Source organism: Culex pipiens, chromosome 3 (genome assembly GCF_016801865.2).
Source record: "Culex pipiens pallens isolate TS chromosome 3, TS_CPP_V2, whole genome shotgun sequence".
NCBI classification, from domain to species: domain Eukaryota; kingdom Metazoa; phylum Arthropoda; class Insecta; order Diptera; family Culicidae; genus Culex; species Culex pipiens.
This window is the reverse complement of record NC_068939.1, coordinates 163,444,395-163,472,075: the sequence shown is the minus strand read 5'-3', so window position 1 is coordinate 163,472,075 and position 27,681 is coordinate 163,444,395. Positions and strand designations below refer to the sequence as shown.

The 27,681-nt window shown below is 33.3% G+C and overlaps 1 protein-coding gene and 1 pseudogene across 1 annotated transcript in view; one reads left to right on the top strand and one right to left on the bottom strand.

Moving 5' to 3' along the window:
• The window catches only part of LOC120425922 (uncharacterized), a 169,574-nt gene that overhangs the window by 97,602 nt on the left and 44,291 nt on the right, over positions 1-27,681 (bottom strand). The gene's annotated exons all lie outside the window — the stretch shown is intronic.
• Positions 1,218-22,601, top strand: LOC128093626 (40S ribosomal protein S14b-like; annotated as a pseudogene).

Below are 27,681 nucleotides of genomic sequence, written 5' to 3'. Positions count from 1 at the left end.
GGAAACACAACATATCGCCCCCTCCCCCCTCCTCTAGCTGATACCGCTTTTTTTTCGGCCACTATCACCGAATCGAAGCCAACAACCTCCTTCCGATGGGGCACCGGCCAACGCCGCCGCCGGTCATCAGCTTTTCCTCGTGCACCGATCATGATTATCGTGCCGCAACACAGCAAATCGACATCAACTCCTCCTCCCCGCGAACATACTTTTTGCCACATTTGCAACCAACCGCGTCAGGTTGTGGGTCGTTGGACCACTTTGTCGGACGGACGAGGTTCATCCTCGACTCTCACTTTTGCATGCATCAATTTGCGTTGGCGACTTCGTAAGCAGAAGAAGACGACGACGAAGAAAAGTGAGCTTTTTCCGGCGATCATCTCCCGATGAGATTTTGCCCATATCGATCGAATCGCCGCCGGATCATTCAATTGATGAAAGTGGCAGCAATATTAACAAAAAAAAAAATGAGAAGGAGGGCCCTTTTTATTGCCGAAAGGGCCAAGGCAAGTCGGAAATAAGTGCCGGGGCGAGGGGGGTCGATCGTGAGGTCGATTTGTAATGAGCTGTGAATTACGAGCTGGCGAGGGCTTGGGTTGGGATTTGGTTTTCGCAAATGATTGTCCTAATTGAATGTGCATATTCGCGAGCCGCGATATTTTATTGCAGCTGCATCGTGAAGGGCACGGTGCGATGTCATTAGTGTGTCGACTTTCTAAGTTTGCCAACGGGATGAGAAACAATTGTCAGCCCTTCGAGGCTTGCTTGTGTTAAAAGGTCTAAAGAATGACACCGAATCATAAAAAAAATGTCCGTTGAATTTTGTTTGATTAATAAAACCGTTGACACATCGGCCAATGTTCAAAAAATCATAGAAAATCAATAGTCAAACATAATTGTTTGCTTTCATCTACATGTTGAAGCGTTTCTTGTGTTCTATCGATTGATGTATAGACTGACCGTTAAAACTAGCATCTTAAAATGCGGGGGTTTTTTTTATGAAAATTACTACAAATATTCGTAACTACTTCAAGGGCTGACTTACATATAATTCAGTAAAACTGCTAAATGTTATGTATACATTTTCAACTGCTCAAAATTTAATTTTCTTGGCACGTGGTAAACAACTGACCGAGGAATGACAATTTATCGATAACAAGGTTCACGATATTTCATCACTACGATGACCACATGGGCAATATTTTGGATTAGGAGAGATGGGGTAAGTCGGCGATAAATCGGTCGGTAATAAATTGTGGTCTTAAATTTTTGGTCTTGGAAACAATTTTCAATAATTTTCAACAATAATGTTTAACAAATGAGCAACTTTCTACGAAAAATATTTTTTTGTATTTTTTTATTTGACTTAAACTTTGTGGGGTCCTTCCCTATGACCAAATAAGCTATTTTGCGTCATTGGTTCACCCATACAAGTCTCCATACAATTTTGGCTGCTGTCCATACAAAAATGATATGTAAATATTCAAACAGCTGTAACTTTTGAGGGAATTTTATGATCAATTTGGTGTCTTCGGCAAAGTTGTAGGTAGTGCGTCCATCCCGGGAATTCCCGGGACAAAAATCCCGGGATTTTTCCTAAACCGGGAATTCCCGAATCCCGGGATTTTCTATAATTTGTCCCGGGAATTCCCGAAATTGAAAAAAAAAATCATATTTTGGTCTGGAAATTCAGATTTGGTTGTGAAAATAGTAGAACAATAAAATGAATTAAAATTTGTATTCAGCAAATCTCAGCATTAAATTGGCATTTAAGGAAAAAATATTATAATTTGAATTACCAGGTCCGCAAAATGCCTAGTGCTTTAAATTTTTTTTCTCTATTATTTTATTTTTTTGAAAAACTGGATATATTTACGTATATTTTCGATTTTAAATTAATAAAAAACAATCTCATCAAATTATTTATAATCAAACACCGGCATCTAGGGCAAATACGTACAAATGTAACGAATAAATACAGCTATTAAAGCAAAAAATATTTGCATGACGTTTTGGATTACTTCGGTTGAAACAGTAACAGAACAAAACAATTTGTACTTCCAAATGTATTGCTCTAAAATCTCCTGTACCTATTTAGACTGTAATTCTGATTTTCCCTCGGTTGGCGGTAGTAACTTGAAGATAATTTGTAAAATATGTTTTATATAAAACAATGAATTCAAAACTTATCTAAAGTTTTACATTGACTGGTATCATTTTATTTATTGTCGTTGTTTGTTTTCTAGATGTTTTAGTCATGTCATATAAAATATATATAAAGAAAAAAAAATATGAAAGAATTCCAAAGTTTTTTTGAATAGGTCCTATAAACATATGGAAAACAAAAGCTTAGTGGATCTTTAAAAAAAAAAAAAAACTCAAGAATTATGTAATTTGATTCGCAAATAAAAAAATGATTAATCATACTGGAATTAAAAATAGTAGTTGATATAAAATCCTAAACACCACAAAGACAAAAAAATAATCTTTTAGGCTATTTTAAAACTGTCGTCTTTGTTTAGATTGAAGTGAGGATTATAACCATTTGATATTATTAAGCTAATTCAATGATTTTAAGCTTGAAATCATAACAAATATAATGAAACATAGATTTTATTACTGATTCAAAAATTTCCCGGGATTCCAAATATATTTTTCCCGTTTCCCGGGAAATTCAAAACCCGGGAAAATTGGACGCCCTAGTTGTAGGTATTGTTGAGGACTTTTGAGAAAAAATAGCTACACGGAAAAAAAACATTTGCAGATTTTTTTATCAATTTTTTTTTTCACTAAAACTCAATTTCCCAAAATACATATTTTTTGATTTTCGAGATTTTTTGATATGTTTTAGGGGACAAAGATCCGAAACTTTTGAGCCATAGAGAAACATGGCCAAAAAATCTGCCGCCGAGTTATGAATTTTTGAAAAAAAAACGAAGTTTCATGCAAAAACAAGTTTGACATTATTTTTTGATGCAAAATTGGATTTGCAATCGAAAAGTTCTTTACAGATTTTTTGATAAAGGGCTCCGTTTTCAAGATATTGCCACCGAAAGTTTGATTTTAGCGAAATATTTGCAGTTTTTCAATTTTTAATAATAGTGACCATAAGTAACCATTTTTTAAAAAAAATTATAAAAGTTCAGAAAATTTGCTATAAAATTGTCTAAGAGACATTGAAGATTGGACCTCGGGTTGCTGAGATAGAGCCGCTTCAAGAAAAAGAAACACGAAAATTGAAGTTTTCTTAATCTCACCAAAATAACCCACCATTTTCTAATGACGATATCTCAGCAACTAATGGTCCGATTATCAATGTTAATACATGAAACATTCGAAATTTTCCGATCTTTTCGAAAAAAATATTTTGAAATTTTTTAAATCAAGACTAACATTTTAAAAGGGCCAAACATTGAATATTACGCCTATGCTTTGCTTTGCTCATCGCATTTTTTACTCTTTTTCGGGGGACATAATCTTGGGAAAAACTACCTAATAAAAAATGAAATTTTCAAATGTACAAAAATAATGAATGAGACTGATTAAATTATTTTAAAAGTTTTCAGATTCGGTTAAATAAGAATAAGTTAACGAAAGATCGGAAACACCCTAGAAAAATTTCAAAAACTGTTTTAAGCTAAGCATTTTTTTTAAATATTTTTTAAGTTTTAGCAACTTCAGCTCATGACATTTGTAAAGACAGGATAAATAGACAATAAATTAACAAAGTGTTTTCGTTCAAATTTGGACAAATAAATTAATAAAGAACTGATTAAAAAAAATAACTTTAAAATTGAAATTCTTTGGTACATTCTTTTGAAACATAAAAAGTTCTTTAACAAAGAATGCTAAGCTTTGTTGTGAATTGATTAAAATAAAAATCTTTATTATCAAGGAATGTCTGATCTGTTGAATTTGTCGTAATCTCAAATGAAATGATCAAACTTTTATTCAAATTAAAAATTAAATATTTAAATTTAGGTTAATCACAGCGTAATTTTTTTAAGGAATGATTATTTTCACATTCCTATAGTGAATAGAAGATTTAAACAATGTTGAATGATTTTTTATCCGAGATTTTTGGTTTTTGATCCGGATGCATTTTTGTCCATGAATTCCCTGTGTCAAAAGAAGCCAATTTGTACAATGAAGATTTCCATCTTGTTTTCCATTCGAGGATTTTTTTCTGAAAAAAGGTTTTTTATTTGCAATTTTAAAATACTTCATAGAGGAAAAATAATTTTAAAAATACTTTGTACCATTACACAAATAAATTAAAAAATATTTGCTAAGGATGTTTCCTAGAGAAAAGCTTATTTTTCACCAAATTTAATTTTTAAGAGTCTGTATCTCAACAACCAGCTGTCCCACCAACAAAATAAAAACAAAGAAAATTGTTTAGGAAATACTTTTGAAATGCAAAATTATAAAAAAATTCAAAATATCTGAAACATGACATTTAATTTAAAAAAATATTTTCAAATGCAAATATGATTTTGGGGGGAAATGATGCAATTCTGACTGCATGTATTCACTATCTGAATGTGAGGAAGGCACCAATCACCTAAAGGTGGATTTAGTAACTTTTTTGTGTTATATTTTCCCTAGTATACCTTAAGGTAAGTTAAGCTTAGTTGTTCATTATTTCATACCAAATATGAAATGCTAAAGGAAGCAAGCATGCAAGAAAAAAAACTGTCATCACGTCACCGGGTCTGGCGAGTGAGATTGGGTCGTACAAAAATACTGAAATTTCTCAATCTCAACCCTCAGACCCAATGTCATCTATAGAGTGTCCAATTTCCCATCCCGGGAAAAAAATCCCGGGAATTCCCGGGATTTTTCGGAAAAAAATATTTTCCGTTTCCCGGGATTTTTTTTCAATTTCCCGGGAATTCCCAAAATTCATGCGAAAGTTAAAATTTTCTTAACTTTCTTGAACTAATTTTAGAAAATGCACAGAAAAACATTAAGGAACTAAATAGGATTCTATATATTTTAATTGATCGTTAATAAAAAAAATCATGTCATGATTTTTTCTGATTGATTTCAAATTGAAAACTGAAAATCGATCTTGCTTAATGAAAATAAACTACTGACAGCATTCCGGCTTAGCAACGTCACGAATTTTTCACATATTGTGAATCCAGCTGCGATTGATGATTGGACCAATAAAAAAAATGAATAAATAATTAAAATGTTCGACCTATAAGACAAAACGTCAGGAGATTTTTCTTTGAAAAGGTCCAATAAACCAAATTTCCAGTTTTTGCTTTTTGGGTGTTTTTGAAACCGCATTGAGTCAGGGTGATAAATAAATAAGTATGACTTATTCCAGAAAAAATAATTGTCTTGAAACACATAATTTCTGAATGATAAAAAAAACCGTAATAACACTCTCTCGAACTGGTCACAGCAACAAGTTAAAAAAAAAATGTTATGATTCAAGATTTGAAAGAATCATTTTACTCACTGTTTAAATACTTTGAAAAAAAAACTTATCATCAAAATTAAAAAAAAAATATTTTCTTGAAGTTGTAAGTTTTTTTTACATGCAGTCAAGTTATTAATTCATCCTAACACTTTGACCAATGAAAACGCTGTCTTGTACAAATTTGTAGCAAAATATGTTTCAGAATCAAGATCACAAGAATTCACAATAAATTTAAAATTTCCTGAGAATTCCCAGGATTTCCCGGGAAATTAGTTTAAAAATTCCGTTTTCCGGGAAATTGGACTCGTGATGACGGTGCTGTTTAAATTGTTATATCAGTTTTTTCAAAACCATGCAAAAGAAACTGTTTCGCTAAAAAATCCCAACAATCGCATAAACACTCGCCAAGTGCGAAATGGTCCCGTTCTTCCCATAAATAAATTTGTTTCCATTAATATTCCGGTATGCCCCGAAAGGGGTAAAACGAGAAGAAGCAGGTCTAATGTAGAGCACATGTTCTTACATTGTACGGTTCGAGCAGCAGTAAAATCCAATGAGCCACAACGCCTGCCGCCACCCAACAATCGGAACAGTTGTTTATGACCGAACCCCTCCTCAACCCCCTTCCCAGTTGAATTATAGGCATCAATTTCAAACTCCGAGTTGTGTTGTGTTTTGTTCGATCGTCTTCATTAGAAAAGATCGTTGCCGCCGCGAAGATACAAATCGAGCCATTTCTCGAAGAGAAAACCAGCCACGGATAACTCGTATTATTTATATTTTTTTATCTCTGACTAGTTGGTTTGTTCCGGGGGGCGCGATGATGGAAAAATAAAGAGGCACAAAAAAAATGGCCCACAATTGCAAGCGCCCCTCCCCCGACAATGGGAAAAAACATGAATATAGAAATAGTAACAACTACAATAACTAACTATCGGGGCGGTTCGACGAGCCACGGCGTGGCTCTTGGAAAGTCATTGGCGTAGAAGGAAAGTTCTCAAATTTGAAAAAAAATGTTCATAGCCAAGAAAAATATAACATTAAGGGCTAAGGGAAAGAATTTGAGTTTGTTCAGTAAAATTAAAAATTCTTAACAACGGTACATTTTCTCGGAAAACCGACTTGACATCTTGCAGCCAATATTCCTACGCATCTTCTGTCCGAATATGAGGTTGATAGGTCTAGTACAGCTTTAGTTTTTATCGTTTTTGAATCTACGTTACGCCCATGCGCCTCGGTTCAACCAACCTCGAAAGATCGACCACCGGCCAAACTGGCCAGTCCGGAACAGCAAGCCTCGCTCAACCGCGATGCAGAGTTCAGTTGCATCGGCTGCAGGCTGCAGCTGATTCAAATACACACACAGACGTATCCGTATCGATAACGTTCATCAACCCAGGCTGTACCGTAACTTCCCCTTTCAATTCAACACGACGTACAAAAAGTGGCCCCCCTCCGATCGACAACGCACTTTCGCTGATCGTGCGTGAAATGATCTAGTTCACGACGACGTCGAATCCACAGTGGCATCGAGTTCTCACCTGGGTGAGAGTGGCGCCTATTAGCTTCCTTCCTCCTCCAGGCCTGGGAACACGAAACTGGCTGGAAATTAAATACACCCCCATCATCGTCGTCGGGCTTAGCACCATCGTAGTAGACTTTCTCTGCACCTTGGAAGACACAACATCGACGGATCGGTAGCTCCCATGGGGTGCTGCGATCGATGGGTTTGGGGTTCTGCAGCAAGTACGACGACTTGTTGTTGCGTGTCTTGGCGCAGAAATTGAAAGTGAAACCTGGGGGAAAAGGTAGAGCGTGCGTTCGGATGTGGGAGTAAACGCGGGGATTCGATTGATTGAAGTGTCGGTGCGGGCATTTATTAGAGTGCGGAAAAGTTCAAGTTTTCAGCACTTGTTTTGCAGTTTGGAAAATAATAATTAAGCAAAAAAAAAAGACAATTCCTTGAACTATTACGAAATTTGATTTTTTCAACATTCGTCGTATTCTTTACATAAACTTCTATTATGGTTGACTTTTTTTCAGTCTTAAAACAGGATTTTTTTGACAATATTAAAAAGGTGATTAAAAATGTGTAAATCAATCTTGGATCAATTTGGAGCGTTTTACAGGACAAATTTGAGTCCAGCAACGCCAGTTTAATTTAAGTGGTACAAACATTCCGAAACCATTTTTCTAATATAATTTAATTCCGCCACCTCACCTTAAGATTTAAGATTTCGTGTTATAATCGAGCTTCACAATCCAAAATTAGACCAAAACTAGTTTTTTTTCAAGATTCCTTTCCGGAAAGTTCAAAAGTTCGGAAAAGCACATTTTTGCTGCATTTATAAAACTATTTTTATAATCTCAAATTTGATATTTAACTAAACTCAAACGTCATAACTTGGGTTAGTAATTTTTTACGAGAAATTCATTCAATTTGTAGTTTTGTAAATCCCATGAAATTCTGCAATTAAATCAATGTTTAAAGATAACAATGTTAAGCAGATCATTAGAAGATTGTTATTTCTTAGGAAAAATATAAAACTAAACCATATTTTCCCTACCTGTACAAAAAATTTGCCTTCCATATTTTTTAGAAACATAATTTCCAAACATATCATAAGATTTATACTTGGTTTATTGAAGATTGAAATATTCTTACACAGAAAAAAATGGTAATATTCATCAGGAAATGGTGACCGATTTTGTGTCCAAAAATTTTACATCAGGATTTTTAAGGAATATTTATCAGTTTCTGATGAATTTTTATAAGGTTCATATTTTTACACATTTTTTTAAGTAAAATTACTCAAAAAGAGGTTATATTCAACCTACCAAAATTTCAACCTTCCTAAATGAATCTTTTTTTTTTAATGTATACTTATATTATTTTTTATCTTTGAAATCAGACCGCTTTAGCATGTTTAAGATTTTCTGATTTTTCCTGTTTTTCAACCTTTTCATGGCAATATCTTAGTATTTGGGAGTCGTATCAACAAAATTCAAAAAAGCAAAATATAGGGAATTTTCTTAGCTTTTCAAAAAAAGAATTTTCTTAAGTGGGAAAACATGTGCACTTATTTAAAAAATTAAAAACTGCTACTATTTCCAAAAGAGTTGCCTAAAAATTGCTATAACTTGAAAATGGTGCACTTTATCAAAATTTCACTTAGTACTTTTTGATTGCAAATTTGATTTTACATCGAAAAATTTTTGAAAAAATTTTGCGACTCATATTTCGATTTTTTGAAAAAAATCTGTATTGATTCAAAAATTCATAACTCGGACAATGATTTTTGCACAACCTGGAAATTTCTGAAAATTTTATGTACCCTTAAACAAATAAAAAAAATGTTTTTTTTTTTGCAAATCATGTTTTAGTCACAAAAAGTTAAATAAAAAATCACCAAATTTTTTTACCGTGTATCATTTTTTCAGTGTAGTCCATTAAAAAATTGTGGGTTGTTTGGGTGAGACTTAGAAAACATCAATTTTCCTGTTTTTAAACCTTTGCATTGCAATATCTCAGCAACTAAGGGTCGTATCAACAAAGTTCAATAAAGCAAAATATAGAGAATTTTCTCAGTTTTTCAAATATATTTTTTTTAAAGGTGGCCAAACATGTGCACTAATTTAAAAAAATTAAAAACTGCGACTTTTTTCAAAAAAGTCACCTAAATATGGATTTAACTTGAAAACGGTGCAGTTTATCAAAATTTCACTGGAGTACTTTTTGATTGCAAATTTGATTTTCGAAAAATGAAGTTGAAAAATGTTTGCAACCAAAATCAGTATTGATTCAAAAATACATAACTCGCTCAAAGTTTTTTTGCACAACCTGGAAATTTCTGAAAAGTTGGCATTTGATGTCCTCTTAAACATATCAAAAAATAAAAAAAAATCAAAAATAGTGTTTTTTTGCAAATCTAGTTTTAGTGATAAAAATTTAAATAAAAAATCACCATTTTTTTTTAACGTGTATCATTTTTTTCAGTGTAGTCTTTATCCATACCTAAAATTTTGCTGAAGACACCAAATCGATCAAAAAACTCCTTTAACAGTCAAAACCCGAAGCCTGCAGAATGCGTTACAGTAAATTTTTGCAGGCTTGGGAAATATGCAAAATAACACCAAACTTCAATGTTTTATAGTGTTTTGGAATCGTCAGAATGTCTACTTTAAGTAAAAAATATGCAAATTGGTGGATTTTAAGGCGGAGCTCGGGGGGGAGGGGGTGAACGAAAAAATATCCGAGCAAAATGCGTTACAGTAAATTTGTAAAATTTATATCTCATGCAAAACTTGACCAAAACTCAAAGTTTCATAGTGTTTTGGAAAGGTCTTCATCTGAACTTTATGTTAAAAATATAAAAATACTATGTTTTCAATAAAGTTTTACTAAAAAAGTTAAGTAAACTTTTATTGTTCTACGTACTTACATCAGTAAGAGAATAAAAACATGACTTTTCATCAGAAACATAATCATGCGACATATCTAACTTCCCAAAATTTTACGACTAGTCATTCTAAAACAAAATTTAACCGATTCAGCTGAACCGGTTCATCCAACCGGTTCAATAGTTGTACCGGTTGAGCGTTTCTGGCACAAAATGTATCATGCGACACATCTAACTCTTTCAAATTGCCTGAATAGTCAGTCTGAATCAAAATTGAACCGATTCAGCTGAACCGGTTCATCCAACCGGTTCAATAGTTGTACCGGTTGAACGTTTCTGGCACAAAATGTATCATGCGACATATCTAACTCTTTCAAATTGCCTGAATAGTCATTCTACAACAATATTGAACCGATTGTGCTGAACCGGTTCATCCAATCGGTTCAATAGTTGTACCGGTTGAGCGTTTCTGGCACAAAATGTATCATGCGACATATCTAACTCTTTCAAATTGCCTGAATAGTCATTCTGCAACAATATTGAACCGATTCAGCTGAACCGGTTCATCCAACCGGTTCAATAGTTGTACCGGTTGAACGTTTCTGGCACAAAATGTATCATGCGACATATCTAACTCTTTCAAATTGCCTGAATAGTCATTCTGCAACAAAATTTAACCAATTCAGCTAAACCGATTCATCTAACCGGTTCAATAGTTGTACCGGTTGAACGTTTCTGGCACAAAATGTATCATGCGACATATCTAACTCTTTCAAATTGCCCAAAATTTTATGACTAGTCATTCTGCAATAAAATTGAACCGATTCAGCTTAACCGGTTCTTCTAACCGGATCAATATTTGTGATTCTCAAAATTCTTAAAATTCATTAAATTCTTCAAATTCTTCAAATTCATTAAATTCTTTAAATTCTTTAAATTCTTTAAATTCTTTAAATTCTTTAAATTCTTTAAATTCTTTAAATTCTTTAAATTCTTTAAATTCTTTAAATTCTTTAAATTCTTTAAATTCTTTAAATTCTTTAAATTCTTTAAATTCTTTAAATTCTTTAAATTCTTTAAATTCTTTAAATTCTTTAAATTCTTTAAATTCTTTAAATTCTTTAAATTCTTTAAATTCTTTAAATTCTTTAAATTCTTTAAATTCTTTAAATTCTTTAAATTCTTTAAATTCTTTAAATTCTTTAAATTCTTTAAATTCTTTAAATTCTTTAAATTCTTTAAATTCTTTAAATTCTTTAAATTCTTTAAATTCTTTAAATTCTTTAAATTCTTTAAATTCTTTAAATTCTTTAAATTCTTTAAATTCTTTAAATTTTTTAAATTCTTTAAATTCTTTAAATTCTTTAAATTCTTTAAATTCTTTAAATTCTTTAAATTCTTTAAATTCTTTAAATTCTTTAAATTCTTTAAATTCTTTAAATTCTTTAAATTCTTTAAATTCTTTAAATTCTTTAAATTCTTTAAATTCTTTAAATTCTTTAAATTCTTTAAATTCTTTAAATTCTTTAAATTCTTTAAATTCTTTAAATTCTTTAAATTCTTTAAATTCTTTAAATTCTTTAAATTCTTTAAATTCTTTAAATTCTTTAAATTCTTTAAATTCTTTAAATTCTTTAAATTCTTTAAATTCTTTAAATTCTTTAAATTCTTTAAATTCTTTAAATTCTTTAAATTCTTTAAATTCTTTAAATTCTTTAAATTCTTTAAATTCTTTAAATTCTTTAAATTCTTTAAATTCTTTAAATTCTTTAAATTCTTTAAATTCTTTAAATTCTTTAAATTCTTTAAATTCTTTAAATTCTTTAAATTCTTTAAATTCTTTAAATTCTTTAAATTCTTTAAATTCTTTAAATTCTTTAAATTCTTTAAATTCTTTAAATTCTTTAAATTCTTTAAATTCTTTAAATTCTTTAAATTCTTTAAATTTTTTAAATTTTTTAAATTCTTTAAATTCTTTAAATTCTTTAAATTCTTTAAATTCTTTAAATTCTTTAAATTCTTTAAATTCTTTAAATTCTTTAAATTCTTTAAATTCTTTAAATTCTTTAAATTCTTTAAATTCTTTAAATTCTTTAAATTCTTTAAATTCTTTAAATTCTTTAAATTCTTTAAATTCTTTAAATTCTTTAAATTCTTTAAATTCTTTAAATTCTTTAAATTCTTTAAATTCTTTAAATTCTTTAAATTCTTTAAATTCTTTAAATTCTTTAAATTCTTTAAATTCTTTAAATTCTTTAAATTCTTTAAATTCTTTAAATTCTTTAAATTCTTTAAATTCTTTAAATTCTTTAAATTCTTTAAATTCTTTAAATTCTTTAAATTCTTTAAATTCTTTAAATTCTTTAAATTCTTTAAATTCTTTAAATTCTTTAAATTCTTTAAATTCTTTAAATTCTTTAAATTCTTTAAATTCTTTAAATTCTTTAAATTCTTTAAATTCTTTAAATTCTTTAAATTCTTTAAATTCTTTAAATTCTTTAAATTCTTTAAATTCTTTAAATTCTTTAAATTCTTTAAATTCTTTAAATTCTTTAAATTCTTTAAATTCTTTAAATTCTTTAAATTCTTTAAATTCTTTAAATTCTTTAAATTCTTTAAATTCTTTAAATTCTTTAAATTCTTTAAATTCTTTAAATTCTTTAAATTCTTTAAATTCTTTAAATTCTTTAAATTCTTTAAATTCTTTAAATTCTTTAAATTCTTTAAATTCTTTAAATTCTTTAAATTCTTTAAATTCTTTAAATTCTTTATATTCTTTAAATTCTTTAAAAGAATAGTTATAAAAATTCTTTAAATTCTTTTAATTATTTAAATCCCTCAATTCATTAAATTCTTTAAACAATGTAAATTATTTAGGTTCTTTAAATTCTTAAAATGATTTCAATTATTTAATTTCTTTAAATTCTTTAAAACAATGTCTATAAAATGCAACCTGAAGAAAGTTTTTTGGCCTTATAGTTGAAAAGTTACGAGTAAAAGAATACAAAGGTTTTTAGAAAATCGTCAAAAAAAGAAGGCGGTGCCACAGAAAAGGGATAACCACATCGGCCCTAAGGGGTACACAGTTCAGACTCGATTATCCGAAGCTTCGATTATCTAAAGTTTCGATTATACGAAGTTCGATTATCCGAAGGTTTGTATGGGACTTCGAAGGGTGCGGGACATTTCGCCGAAGGTCGTTTTGCCGAATGGACATTTCGCTGAATGGACATTTCGCCGAATTTATAAAAAGGATTTGAGAATTCTTCTGTGAGTTTTTGCATTCTTTCAAACATAAATCATTATTGGTAATTTTGGTGTTTTTATATTTTTGTTTACTTTTAATTTTAATCTTTTTTTTTAATTCGGCCAAATGTCCATTCGGCGAAATGACCCATTCGGCGAAACGACATACGGCGAAATGTCTATTCGGCGAAACGACATTCGACGAAACATACCAGATTCGGCTTCGAATAATAGAATCAAAATTTTCCGATTTTTTTTTATTTTTTGATTTAGACATCAAATTTAAGTCTGCAAAAGCATTTTAGTCAAATTTGAATATTTGATTGCCTTGTAAATAAAAAATGCATTTTCAATATATCTTGGATTTTAAATTTCTAAAATATTTCAGAGTAGTTTATGAGTTGTTTATGAAGTTTAAGCTCGACCATCAAAAATAAGAAAACAAAAAAATATTTTTCGTGATTGGATTATCCGAAGATTCGATTATCCGAAGTGATTTTTTTTTCGAGGCCTTCGGATAATCGAGTCTGGTCTGTATAGGTGAATTTTAACCTTTTAAATCCCCCCCCCCAGATTTTTGGGCTGACTTTGAAAGGAGACAAAACCCATAAACATTTGTTTTACCAGCCTGAGAGATTTCAAGAAATTTTACAGAAATTGGATAAATCTTGGTGAAAACTTATTATTCAGGCAAAAGGATGTGTTTATTCTACAACAATTTAGCTAGTTTAGCTGAAACGGTTCAATTATGTTGCAGAATGACTATTCAAGCAATTTGAAAGAGTTAGATATGTCGCATGATACATTTTGTGCCAGAAACGCTCAACCGGTAGAACTATTGAACCGGTTGGATGAACCGGTTCAGCACAATCGGTTCAATATTGTTGTAGAATGACTATTCAGGCAATTTGAAAGAGTTAGATATGTCGCATGATACATTTTGTGCCAGAAACGCTCAACCGGTACAACTATTGAACCGATTGGATGAACCGGTTCAGCACAATCGGTTCAATATTGTTGTAGAATGACTATTCGGGCAATTTGAAAGAGTTAGATTTGTCGCATGATACATTTTGTGCCAGAAACGCTCAACCGGTACAACTATTGAACCGATTGGATGAACCGGTTCAGCACAATCGGTTCAATATTGTTGTAGAATGACTATTCAGGCAATTTGAAAGAGTTAGATATGTCGCATGATACATTTTGTGCCAGAAACGCTCAACCGGTACAACTATTGAACCGATTGGATGAACCGGTTCAGCTGAATCGGTTAAATTTTGTTTTAGAATGACTAGTCGTAAAATTTTGGGAAGTTAGATATGTCGCATGATTATGTTTCTGATGAAAAGTCATGTTTTTATTCTCTTACTGATGTAAGTACGTAGAACAATAAAAGTTTACTTAACTTTTTTAGTAAAACTTTATTGAAAACATGGTATTTTTATATTTTTAACATAAAGTTCAGATGAAGACCTTTCCAAAACACTATGAAACTTTGAGTTTTGGTCAAGTTTTGCATGAGATATAAATTTTACAAATTTACTGTAACGCATTTTGCTCGGATATTTTTTCGTTCACCCCCTCCCCCCCGAGCCCCGCCCCAAAATCCACCAATTTGCATATTTTTTACTTAAAGTAGACATTCTGACGATTCCAAAACACTATAAAACATTGAAGTTTGGTGTTATTTTGCATATTTCCCAAGCCTGCAAAAATTTACTGTAACGCATTTTGCAGCCTTCGGGTTGTACAGGGAAATTTTTTCCTTCGGGTCTTGACTGTTAAAAGATACAGAGTTTTGAATTTTCATGTATCGTTTTTGTATGGACATCTGCCAAATTTGTATGGGAAATTATATGGACAAACTAATGATGCAAAATGGCTTCTTTGAGCATACCGAAGGCACAAAAAAAGTTTAAGCTGGATTAAAAGAGACAAAAATTAAAATTAAAAAAAGACCGATTTCGTAGAGGAGATTCAAGTTATCAATTTTGTTTTGTCTAGATAAGACCGTTTTATCGAGTTTTGATGTGAAATTACAAAAAAATATGTAAAATAGATTAGATTGAAGCAGATTAGGGCCAAATATTGAGCTTTATTAGTCTAAAACAATAAAATAAAATAAGAAATCAACAATTCCACATGCCTTTTCCTTACATTGCCTTCTTAAATATGTTATCATTATCTATAAATAATATCAAATTTGATTTGCAATGCCCAGTTTTAACATAGTTCACTCTAAATCATTAGGTTAGTTCTAAAAAGAGCAAAGATTTTAAGAAAAGATTTTCTTTAAGTGTCACTTTCAAAATTGGTCAACAATTTCAAGTTTTTTTCAAAAATAATATAAAATGAAGCAAAAATAGTATTTTCGGTAATTTAAATATAACATTTTCAAGGATATTTTATCATTTTTTGACATTTTCCTTTCCTCGCCTATTCCCATTTTACAATAATCCCCGCTAAACAGAGTTCACCCTTAAAAGCCATCACAAAACCATTCTGGCGATTTTCGGAGAGAACGAAAAACTCAGCGGTGAGAGCGCGTAATCGAAGAAAGGGGAGGAATGGTCGAAAGAGAATGCTTTCGCTGAGAAACACCATTTGCATTTCACGGGAAAAGCTCCCGATTTTCATTCAACTTTTGAGCACTTTATTTGTTTTGTTTGTTTAATGGTGCAAAATCTTTTATCGAAGTCTTGCATTGTTGAAAAGAAAAAAATGATTTTTGGAAAACATTTGAAAATTACTTTTCATATTATTTTGGTAGGGGCTTACCCGAGCAGACGGAAATAACTTGGGAATAACATTTTTTGACATTTGAAAATACTAGGCCAATAACATTTTACGTTATTTATAATAAGATTTGTTATTCGTTGTTATGTTTTTTTTTGTTATTGGATTGTTATTGTAATAACAGACTTATAACATTTTTAGTGATTCTACGAACAAATCTTTGTTATTATTTTTTGTCATTTTAACAACTAATCCGATCATTCCAATAACAGTTTGAGTTATTCTTCCATAACAAAAAATGTTATTTCCGAGTTGTTTTGGCGTTCAACCTATATCAGACCAATAACAAATTTTAGTATGATAACATAAACTGTTATTAAATCCTTATGCAAAAATGGATTTTTCAAGAAGATTCCATAACACTTTCTGTTATTTTAACAGTATTTGTTATTGAAATGGCATGAATTTTGTTATTACCGTATGCCCGGGTAACCATTTTAAGGTGAAAATTTTCGATTTCTTGAATGGGAATTCGGAAAATGGAGTCATGAACAAAAAAATAATCTTTCAATTTTTTTTCTTGTTTTTAACACAAAATTTGAGTTCTGCGACCCATTTTGGTCAAATTTTAATAGTTTATTGCCTATTAAATTACTAAATGCATTTTTTCAATATTTCATCACCGCCATTTTGGACGCCATCTTGAATTTATTGAGATTATACGTAGTGATTTTTTTTCCGGGGCTTTTGGATAATCATGTCTGGGCTGGGGAACCAAACCAAAAATAAATGTTACAAGCTAAATAAGGTTAAACCCAGCTAATAACCCTGCGGCTCAAAACGACAATTACAGCTCACATCGAGGTCTCGTTTTCGCACACGTGTAATTGAGCGATATGAATAAGAAAAAGAAAAAAAAAACGGCTTGCAATTATAACCAGGCGGGTGAGCCTTTAAAAAAACGACGATCGTCAGAAATTAAAATAACAACAAATTTCACGCTCGGTGCATCGCCGTGTGAAGTGTGTCAGAAGAGCTGCGGCTGTCAGTCTGGGAAAACTGATTTTCATACATTGCTGAATTAATGCGAAATTGTCTGACGTGGCTCGTGTTGGCTGTATGCAAAGTAGCGGATTCCACGCGAGCGAGGCTGTCCCCGAAATCGAGTTGTCATTTTTTTTTTCGGGGCCACCACCACAAAATTGGACCTAACTGTGTGCTCCCAGGCCCCGAACCCTTCTGCACGAGATGATGATGGGCTCGTCAGATTTTATTCGTTCCCTGAATGGGACTTTTTAATTGGACTGACGCGACGACAAAGTGGCCAATTTTGTCGCCCCATGGAGCTGGGAGTGATTGGAATCTGTGCCACTGTGGGCCGTTGCGGGCTTGAATTGGGTAATAATTGTCGAGTGATGAACCAGGTCGATCGGGAACTAATTTCCAATCACGGTTGGGATCGATCTTTTGTCAGTTGTTATGAGCACATCAGATTAATTTTGGGTTTCGTAAAATTTTATCAACTTCTTCAGATTTACCCAAGGTATTTAGTTTTTTAAGTGTGGTTTTTTAAATAAAATCTACTCTGAACCCTTAACCCTTAAGTTTGTCAGACACTTTGCGTTGAGTTCAAGAGGGCGTTATCCTCTGTATTACCGCACACTGACTTCAAACCGTCTATTCTCATTTTTCCTACAGTTGTTACCACATTGTTATCGCTTTGTCCATCACTTGAAGTGAACCCCCTCGGAAAAACATCAAAGGACCACTTCCAGACACAAGTATTAATCGATTTACCACTGTTGATTTAATCTATTTAAGCTTTTTATCTTCCCAACCCTTGCACGTTCTACAAACCGATTAGCCACGGAAAAGTTCAACGGCAGTAATGGAAAACCTCGTGAAGAAAAACCGCCCAGTTCTAAATCCAAGAAGCAGAAAGAAAACTGAGAAGAGGAGTATCATCGTCGGCTAATCCGATCAATCAGGGTAGAATTGATACTTTTCTGTTTTTTTTTGTGCTGCCGCCTTTGCATTCTTCTTCTAGATTAGATTTATAGGTTAGGTTGTTGGCTTTTCGAAGCAACACAAAGCTGTTGGCCTCACCATTGATACGCAGGCGTGAATCAATTAGCTAGCTCAAATTGGTATTTCCTGTGTTTTTTTTCTCATCTTGTTTTCATTTTCCAGTTTGGTAGACTTTCTTCCGTGCAACTGAAAAAAAAACTGAATGCCTGCGATTGTTTAGGCCCAAAATTAGTCCATCTGCTCCAATTTGGAGTCGGGTTTTTTTTGTGTGGTCTACCAGTTTCTGATTTGTTTCTCATCCCACAAACCTTGAATGATTTTGCGTAAACTTGGTCCATCGTCTAGTCAAGGTATCGTGGTAGCAAACTGCCTTGCTCGTTTCGATTGTGTTTGAGGTTTTTTGCCAGTGGTGGTTCGGAATTGTTGCGAACTTATAAAGAGTATTTCAAAATTTATAAAACATTGATCAAGTTAACGATATCAACATGGAATCAAGTAATGGTAGTTTATGCAACAAGTTGCAAAAATAGGATTCTTTCAGCACGAGTCGTACATTTATCCAACGAGGTTCACCGAGTTGGATAAATACGAAGAGTGCTGAAAAAATCAAGTTTTGCAACGAGTTCCATACAACATTTTTTGCAATTCCAAAAAACACACACTGAGTGAAATTTTATGTCAAATTTTCATGTATTTTGTCAATAAATCGTTTAAATCAAATTTTTTTCTGAAAAGTGTTACTTTTCGAAACAAGTGCTGAAAAGTTCAACTTTTCAGCACCCATTTGAGTGCTGAAAAGTAGAACTTTTCAGCATTTATTTTGAAAAGTGTTGCTATTCGATTCTGTTATTTTTGGTACAGAAAAGTAGGCTATTTCGTCGTTCAAGAATGACAGGAAAAGTGAGTAGTTTCACGATGGAATTGCAAAAAATATATATTTGCAATTTCCTCGTGAAATTTCTAAGGGGAAATATACCCATTTTCCCTTTTGCAGTTTTCCGCTATTCAAAAAACATGTTGGTATACATGATAAATAAAGAGTTGCTTGCTCACTTTTATTAGAACTATAAACTAATTTGGAAAAGTCAAAAACACTTTATGAGAGCTGTTTTTATTGATCCAAGTTGCTGATAGGCTGATAATCGAAACGGGCTAGGAAAGGGTATATTTCCCCTATTTTATCTGTCATTCCTGAGCGACCAATCTGCCTACTTTTCCATGCTGAAAATAACAGAATCGAAAAGTAGGTATTACTTTGAAATTTTACTTTTCAGCACCAAAAGGGGTGCTGGAATCTTGAACTTTTTCAATATTGTTCAGAATTGACAAAATCTGGAGTTTTTTTAAAAGGTCCAATAAACCAAATTTTCAGTTTTTGCTTTTTGGGTGTTTTTTAATACCCCTGACTCAGGGCGGTTTCAAAAACACCCAAAAAGCAAAAACTTTAAATTTGGTTTATTGGACTTGGTTTATTTTCAAAAAAAAAAAAAAATCCAGAAATGTTCTATGAAACTTGTTGCAAAAAAAAAGATCTTTTCAACACTCGCCGTATTTATCCATCTCGGTGAATCTCGTTAGATCACTGTACGACTCGTGCGGTTTTTTTTTCCATTTTTAACTTGTTGTATAAACAGCTATAAATGTATGATTTTTCGATGAATAATTTTTTGTCAAACACGTACTGCTGAAATGACAGAATTTTACTTGAATTACACAGCCCTTCAAACAGAATTACATTTTAGTGAACCTGAGAAATGTCAAAATTAGTATAATTATTAATTATGATTTCATAAAAATTTCTGATTTAAATTTTTGTATTATTTGATATGTTCCTTGATTCCTTCGTCAAAATTTGCCATTTTGCATAATTAGTTTCTTTATACAAGTCTTAATACACATTTGAGGAGTTCATAGAAAAGTGCTATGAAAACATTCTAGAAGGGGCTTTCTGATCTTTTTGGTTTTTTCGGCAAAGTTGTAGGTTATAATTAGGACTGTTCACGAGAAAATTGTTATACACTGAACAAAAATTCCCTTTTTCACATTTTAGTTTTTTACCAGTTTAAGTTTTTTTGAAAAGTAGGATTTTTAAGAAAGTATCAAAATGCACATAAATATAATCAGAAAATCATTTTTAAAGGCAAAATTAAGTCCTGCATTAAAAATACTAGGTGAAATATACCCTTTCTAATCAAACACCTATCTTCGTCATATGAAGAGTTTGATGCTCGATTAAAGCTCCAAAAATACTATTTAGGATATAAACTTACCAGCAACGGCACCGCCTCGAGTAAGCTCGCAACTTTAAGCCACTTACTGGCCAATAAGATCAAATTTAATGCATTTTTGATCATAATTTCTATTTTGCGAGACCATTTCTCATCATTTTGGTGGCACACACACATCCACACACAAGATGAGAGGTTAATTGCTTAACGAAAGTCGCCATCAATATCTTTTGACTCGCGCTAACGATTTCAAAGCACTTAAGATACATATTCTTTTGCACATTCTTTAGTCACTCACTTGAAAAATAATCACGAAACATGTAAATAATTAGCAAGCGCCATCCAAAAAACAAACGCACCAAGTCTTTTGACGTTTCAATTTTGACTACCCATTCCAATCGAAGGCTGAAGAAAATCGAGCGAGAAGCGAAGGCAAATAAAGAACAAAGGGTGGCCACCAACACCACCAACATGCTGGTGCAGCGCCTGCTGGAGTGAGCCAGTGATGCCAAAAAAAAATGCCGCTTAAAATTTTATCAATTTTGGCAGCACGAAGCAGACCCAAAAGAGCGCTGGACGAAAAAAAGAACTATGCTGAAAATAGAAAAATGGACGTCCAATGCACTCGACTGATTAGAATGCATTTTTGAAATATATTTTTTAAATGCTTGTAAAAGGAATAGCATAACTTTTCATAATAGTGAAAATAAACAGAAATGTTCACAAAAAGTTGCTCTACTTGTTGGTGTACTTGGTTTTAGTAAATTTCAAGGAACAATCCAGATTATTCAGCATCATTCAAACACGACCGCTTATTAGGCTTAAAATGGGTGTATTTTCCCTAGTGGGCTAGATTATCCCAAAATAGGTTATTTTGATTTTTAAAAATTGTGTCAATCTTTGTCCATCTTTGGAAAAAAATATATCTGAAAGGCTGAAACATATGGCTTTGCAAAGAAAGAAAGTTACGAAAAATGATTTTTTTAAGTTCAAGCCAATTCACTCTTAATTTTAAAAGTGAAACTTGTGTGAAAATTTCTCAACGTTTGATAAATAGTTGTTTGTACAATTCTTAACCAACAACTTTGGAAGACCCCAAATCGATCAGACTCGACAAGTACTCGACTGTGTTATTCTTCTACACAGTAAAAAAAAAACATGATAATATTACATCTGGGAAGGGGTACATCTTATATGTCAGAAAAAATGTGTAATTTTACCCCTGAACATGTGTATTTCCACCATTATTCTAGTGTAATGCTACTTTTTCAGTATAAACTAAGGTAAAATTACACCATAAAGGAGGTAATATACAAACATAAAAAATAACTCCTTCTAAATTAACATTTTTTTCTGTGTACTTTGTTTAAAAGCTTTTAAGAATGTTTTCGATGTTTTTTCACGAAAAATCGAGCTGAATAAATGGTAATATGACATCTGGAAGGGGGTACATCTTGCATGCCAGAAAAAAATGTGTAATTTTTCCACATTCTGGTGTAATGACACTTTTTGAGTCTAAATTAAGGTAAATTTAAATCATAAAAGAGGTTATATTCGACCTTCCAAATTATTGTTTTTTACTGTGTGAAAAAAAACCAGGATAAAGATACAATTAAACTACGAAATACTACATCATCATCGCGCAAACGACCTTGCCCATACCCCGTACAAAATAGCTGCTTATTAAACGACACCTGTCGTATATATCAGAGCTCGCTGTAAAACACCACAATTACGCCCAAGTAACCAGAAGCACTAAATCAAAACTCTAAATCCACTCTAAATAAACTTTCCCGATGCTATGACACTTTAAATAGCCTTTCCCAATGTTTCGAAACATTTGTAGCTTGAAACATTATTACCTACTGTATAATGACATATAGAACAGCCAATTAAAGTTTCAAAGCATTTAGCTCAATAATGTTTCGAAGCATTAATGGTAAGCTTTATATATCAATGTAAAGTAAGCTTTTAAAGTTATGTCACACTTTGACATTTCTTCAAATGTTTCAAAACACTAACTCAACATTAGTGAGAGCAAAGAAAGTTTGGCAGTATTTGGTAGTATTTTTGTTGATGCAGGAAAAATCGTTTAGAGGAGGTCCAGGTTTTGCTCGGACGAGACCGTGTGCGGAGTGGCAAACGTCTACACCAGCTTCAACGATACCTTCGGCTACGTTACGGATCTTTTGGGCAAACAACTATCTGGCGGGGCACCGGCGGCATGAAGGTCAAGGCTGATCGTGACGAGGCTCGCCCTACTCTGCTATGTGGCCGCTTTGTACGTCGGCGGAAAGTGCAAGTCTCTCGGAATCACCGCGCTGCACATGAAGCTGCGTGCCGCCGGCGGAAACTGCACCAAGACCCCGGGACCGGGTGCGCAATCAGCGCTCCGTGCCCTGGCCCGTTCGTCGATAAATAGTGTGAAGATTGTCAATATTTTGTAAAGGTTTGAAGTGTATTGATTAATAAATACTTTGTTTTAACCTGGCTAGTGTATTCTTTTTTCCTGCATAACTGAAGGAAGACTCTATCGACAAAAATCATACATGTAAACATATTTCAGGACGGACGAGACGGTTGGCGCAGGGCATCTAGGTGAAACATCTCAGAACATCAAATCAACACCCAGTTTAGAATCTCGAATGTAGCACAACACAGCAAAAAAAAAACAAACAAGCTTTCAAAACACGTCATCCCAGCGTGAAAAGCACTCTCCCAAGAGAGAGAGAGAGAGCTGCGCGCAAAGCTTTTTGTTTTTTTTCTATTTCAAATACTGTCGGTAAGGTAGTATTTTGACGTTTTACCGCAGTATAACTTTATATCAACTCTACCCGTCGCCACTCAATTTTACCTCCATGCGTTTAAAGTGAATATAAAGTTTTGAGACTCTATAGGCAAACTTTATATGTTGATATAGAGGGGATTTAAAGCTACCATATACAGTCCCACGGTTACTTGGGCGCTTCTCAACGCACAGCTGGTGAAGAAGACGCCCGTTTCTCTCTTATCAACGCGCGGCAATCACAATCATCAACGGGTAATGAAAACGATCAGATTGTCGGGCTGATCCTCACGTCAACGCACCAATCTACAGCGACTTCAACACTTCTGAATCCTACAGTTGCATTTCTTCACGGTGTAGCTGATGACAGGACGACACCTTGATTACACGGTGAACGAGCTGGAATGGTCGCGTTCTGGGAATTTCGAGAATCAACAAGATTCTTGAACAAAATGAGATGTTCTGGTGTAATAAGGGCATACCTGAAGCCGTTCGAACTTTGCAGGATATCCAGGTTACCCAAATCGCCTCCAGACCGACGGGTTGCTGGTCACGCGACCAGATCAAGATCTGGTTTCCCCTTCGCGCGGCGACTCCATCAACTTGTGAACATCTCGAAATAAAAATGAAAAAAAGAGGTGCCACAACTCTAGTGCGAAATTTACATTCAACAAGTTGGTTGAAAGTGGCCAGGTTTCACTTCAAGTTTAAGGCCGGCACACGCGCTCAAACTTGAGGTGCGTCTTCTGCGGCTGGTCATGGTGATAACGATCGCGTTTAGCAAGGCAAATAAAATTAATTTTACGGTCGCCCTGTCATCAGATTCCAATTAAGAGGGGCTAGGAGTGTAGGGTGGACGGTCTCGTGCGGTAGTTTGGCACACTCCAACGACGATTTCAAGCAGTGGAATGCTATTAATTGAGTTTAAGTGAGTTTAAATGGTTTCAGTTGGTGAAATCATATGGTTTGTTTGGCGAGATACTTTGTTTTCACGAGCTTATCAAAGACGATTAACTTCGGAAGTAAGAAATCGTTTTAAATCTACAAATTACCAATCTCCAGCTTCCGCCACTAATCGTCACTCAAAATGCGAAATGAGCATCGTTAAAACCCAGGAGAACCGTTTGGTCAGAGATCGTAATCCCAAATGAGGTATCCCCAAAACCCTTGCCCAAAACGATCTGTTGATTAAAACGTTCACCGACGAAAACGGCTTCCAAGCGGTCTTTATCCCATTCAGAGTGGCCTTTGTCGCGGCAAACTGATCCCAAGATGACCATTTCGATGGTTGGACGCTGCGGGAGGTTCTCACGGTGGGTTTATTCGACTTCAATTGTGGTCAGTTTCCAAAATTCACTCATTCACTTACCCACCCAGACCGAGCCACGTAGCCCAGTCATTTGCTCTTTCGCTCATCCATTCACTAACTCACTCATTGATACCTCCACTCGCTCACTAACACACTCACTCACTCTTTCACTTATTCACTCACTTACTCACTCACTTACGCACTCACTTATTCACTCACTTACTCACTCACTTATTCACTCACTTACTCACTCACTTACTCACTCACTTACGCACTCACTTACTCACTCACTTACTCACTCACTTACTTACTCACTTACTCACTCACTTACTCACTCACTTACTCACTCACTTATTCACTCACTTACTCACTCACTTACTCACTCACTTACTCACTCACTTATTCACTCACTTACTCACTCATTTACTCACTCATTTACTCACTCACTCATTTACTCACTCACTCATTGAGTCACTCAACCAATCACTCACAAAATCTCACAATCAAACCCACCCCGCGAGATGATCACTTTCATCCCCCCCGATGACAACGCCAACGCCGTCGATTGGACGCCCATAAAAAATGCCCATTCATGGGACTACGATAAGATCGGTTTCTCGTACTACGTCCGGGCCGAGTCTCGTAAATTTGGGCGACCTTGAAACCAGTTTCGAAGGCTTTTCGGCAAGTCTCTCAAGCTGTTTGTTTTCTTTTTTGAGCTTTCGTCCTTTTCTGTTGGGTTTGTTTTCAGCGAGCAGAGCGATTGCGTCTGAAATAAATATTGACCGCAACTCGACTCAGCCTCAATTCCGTTATCCACACGGGTAGGAAATTGGGTTCAATGAGTTGGCTGCGAAGTGAGCCTACAAAGGGGAAATGACCGAAAATCGGTGGTATCGGCAAGATTTATGGGGGTACAAATCGGGGTCTGACGTTGCAGGGGGTCGAAACGACAATTTGCTGACAAATAAAATTCAAATTGCCCGAATGACTCGATTCTATGCAAAAATAAACAAACATTTCACAGCCCTTAAACCTAACCTCACCACCGTGCGGTAACCCCTCTCCGGACGCGCAGAAATAATTTATGGTGTGGCCCTGCGGCGGAATCTTAAGCAGGCCAATTAATTTCGATAACATTTCCATTTCCACTCGGGCCGAAATTCCAGCCGGCACTGTCGCCCGTCTGACAGATGCTGTGGGAAGTCATTCCAACCCTGCACTTCTCCATAATTGGTATGAATTTTTCATCGCACCCTGTCCGATGGGGATTTGGAGATTAAATGTGCTGGGAGACTTCCGACGGAAGTTTGTTTTTATTGGGCATTTCAGTAATATTTTTTTTCCAAAAGGGCTTCCATGTCTGATCGTTCTCGGATAACTTTCGTACACCCATAAACTACTTCTGACAGAAGCTCCGTCGTCCATTGCTGCCAAACTGTCAAACACGACAAAGTGCGAGTTTGTCATAGTCTAATACCCTCTGAACAGTTGGAGGGTCTAATGAGCTCATCCAGATGCAGCTTTGTTGACGAAGCTTTTATCAACTGTTTTTTCAAACAATCATTTTTGATAACAAATGGTATTTTAATCCATGTTGTATTTTTTTCAAGAGATCCAATAATCAATTTTTTGGGTGGGTTTTTTTTGGGAATTTTTGAAAAACCTCTTTCTTATGGCTATTTAAAAACAAACATAAACTAAAATTAAAAAATTGATCTTTTCATAATAAAATCTCTTTTATCGTTCGTATACGATAAAATTTTTTTTACATCATTTTATTTGGGAAAATAAACATAATTCTTTTGAAATTTACATCAATCTGTAGTCATATTAAAGCATTTTTTTATTTTTAAATCGCGATATCTCGGAAACTATTGATTCGTTTTACAATGATAAAAATTCAAACTCTGGTTAAATTAAAGACAAAAAAATATGAAATTTTAGGTTCAAGAAGAGTTTTGTGAAAAGGGCTAAAAACACTTATTTTGGACACTTTGAAATGTTGGGCTTGAGTTTTTAATTTAAAAAAATTTAAACTAAAAAAATATAACAAAGCTTTATTGTAAATATTTAAAATCGAACCAATTGTTCTGATATATGACTAGTTGAAAAATGAGTGCTAATTAGATATTGAGAAAAAACTCATCAGTTTTGTTTTGAAATTTGTCAAGGTTCTTAAAAAAGTCTAGAATGCTACATTCCTAATGTTTTATTACATTATTAGTTTGAAATTATTTCATAAAGGTGGACAAATTGATATTTTTATCAATTTATTTATTTAAAAGTGCATTTTTCGATATCTGAAATCGTTACAATTTTATTTTCAAAAATCTGGCATATCAAGAGTTACTAAAGCTTTGAAACACTGGTAGAATTTTGACAGTTCAAGCTGATGTGAAAATTTGAACAAATATTTGGGTAGTAGAGGGTTAAATGTCAGGAATTTTGCTCAGCGTTTAAAAAATATATTATATATTGAAAAATTGACATTTTTCAAAAAATGCTTAAAATTGCCTATCACTTAAAGACGACTAATTTTCGATTGCAAATTTTGCATCTAAAAATGATTTTTGAAAATAAGCTTGACTGAAATATTGTCAGATCGAACAGTCGTTATTTTTCCAGTGTACTTTTTTCATCTGAAAAGTCGTAATCATTTCCGACAAGTTTGCCTAAGACACCAAAACGATCAGAAAATCCCCTTCTAGATAATTTTTTTTCGAATATCCACATGCCCATTTATTATTAGCAGAAGAAACTAATGATACAAAATGGCTTTTATTGGAGCAATTATTGGAAAAAGTTCATCAAATAAAACAAAAAATGCGAACTTAAAAATCTCATTATTATTTTCAACATTATTTTCTAAACTTTACTGAAGTAGTTTTTATCCACTTTTTTAAGCTTATAATAAGTACTTTCACAGGATGTAAATATCCAGTGTCAAAATGTACATAACGCCTTTTTAAATGTTGGCGTCGAAATCAGTGTTTGCTCCAGTGAAAAGATGCCAGCCAATCCAAATATCAACTAATTTCGCAATATTTAAGCGTGAAACAGGACGTCAAACAGGACGTCCCGAAATCAAAAGTGCTCCGATTTGGCTCAAATTTGGAGTGGGGGTTCTTTGACCCAAATAATTAGACCCGTATATTTTTGTTTGGGGATTAGGGTGCTCCTCTCCGAAATAGGGTGGTCCAAAAAAGGGCATTTTTCGTTGATTTTCACGGAACGGCTGAACCAATTTTTTGCTTGTTGAAAAAATAGGGTTTTTGGTGGTTTTTGGCGATTTCTATATGACAGACTTGATTTTTCAGTCTCGTGAATATTTTTACCAGAAAGCTCGTCCAATTTCCCATAAGTTTGCCTGTTACAGCTTTTCTATTGGATGTATGGGCTTACAGATATTAGCTTTATTACATTGCTCATAACTGGAAATAGAATATTTTTTTCAGTGTGGTAAAAATCTGGATAGTAAATAAGCTTATATAAAAATTAAAACGAGTCAA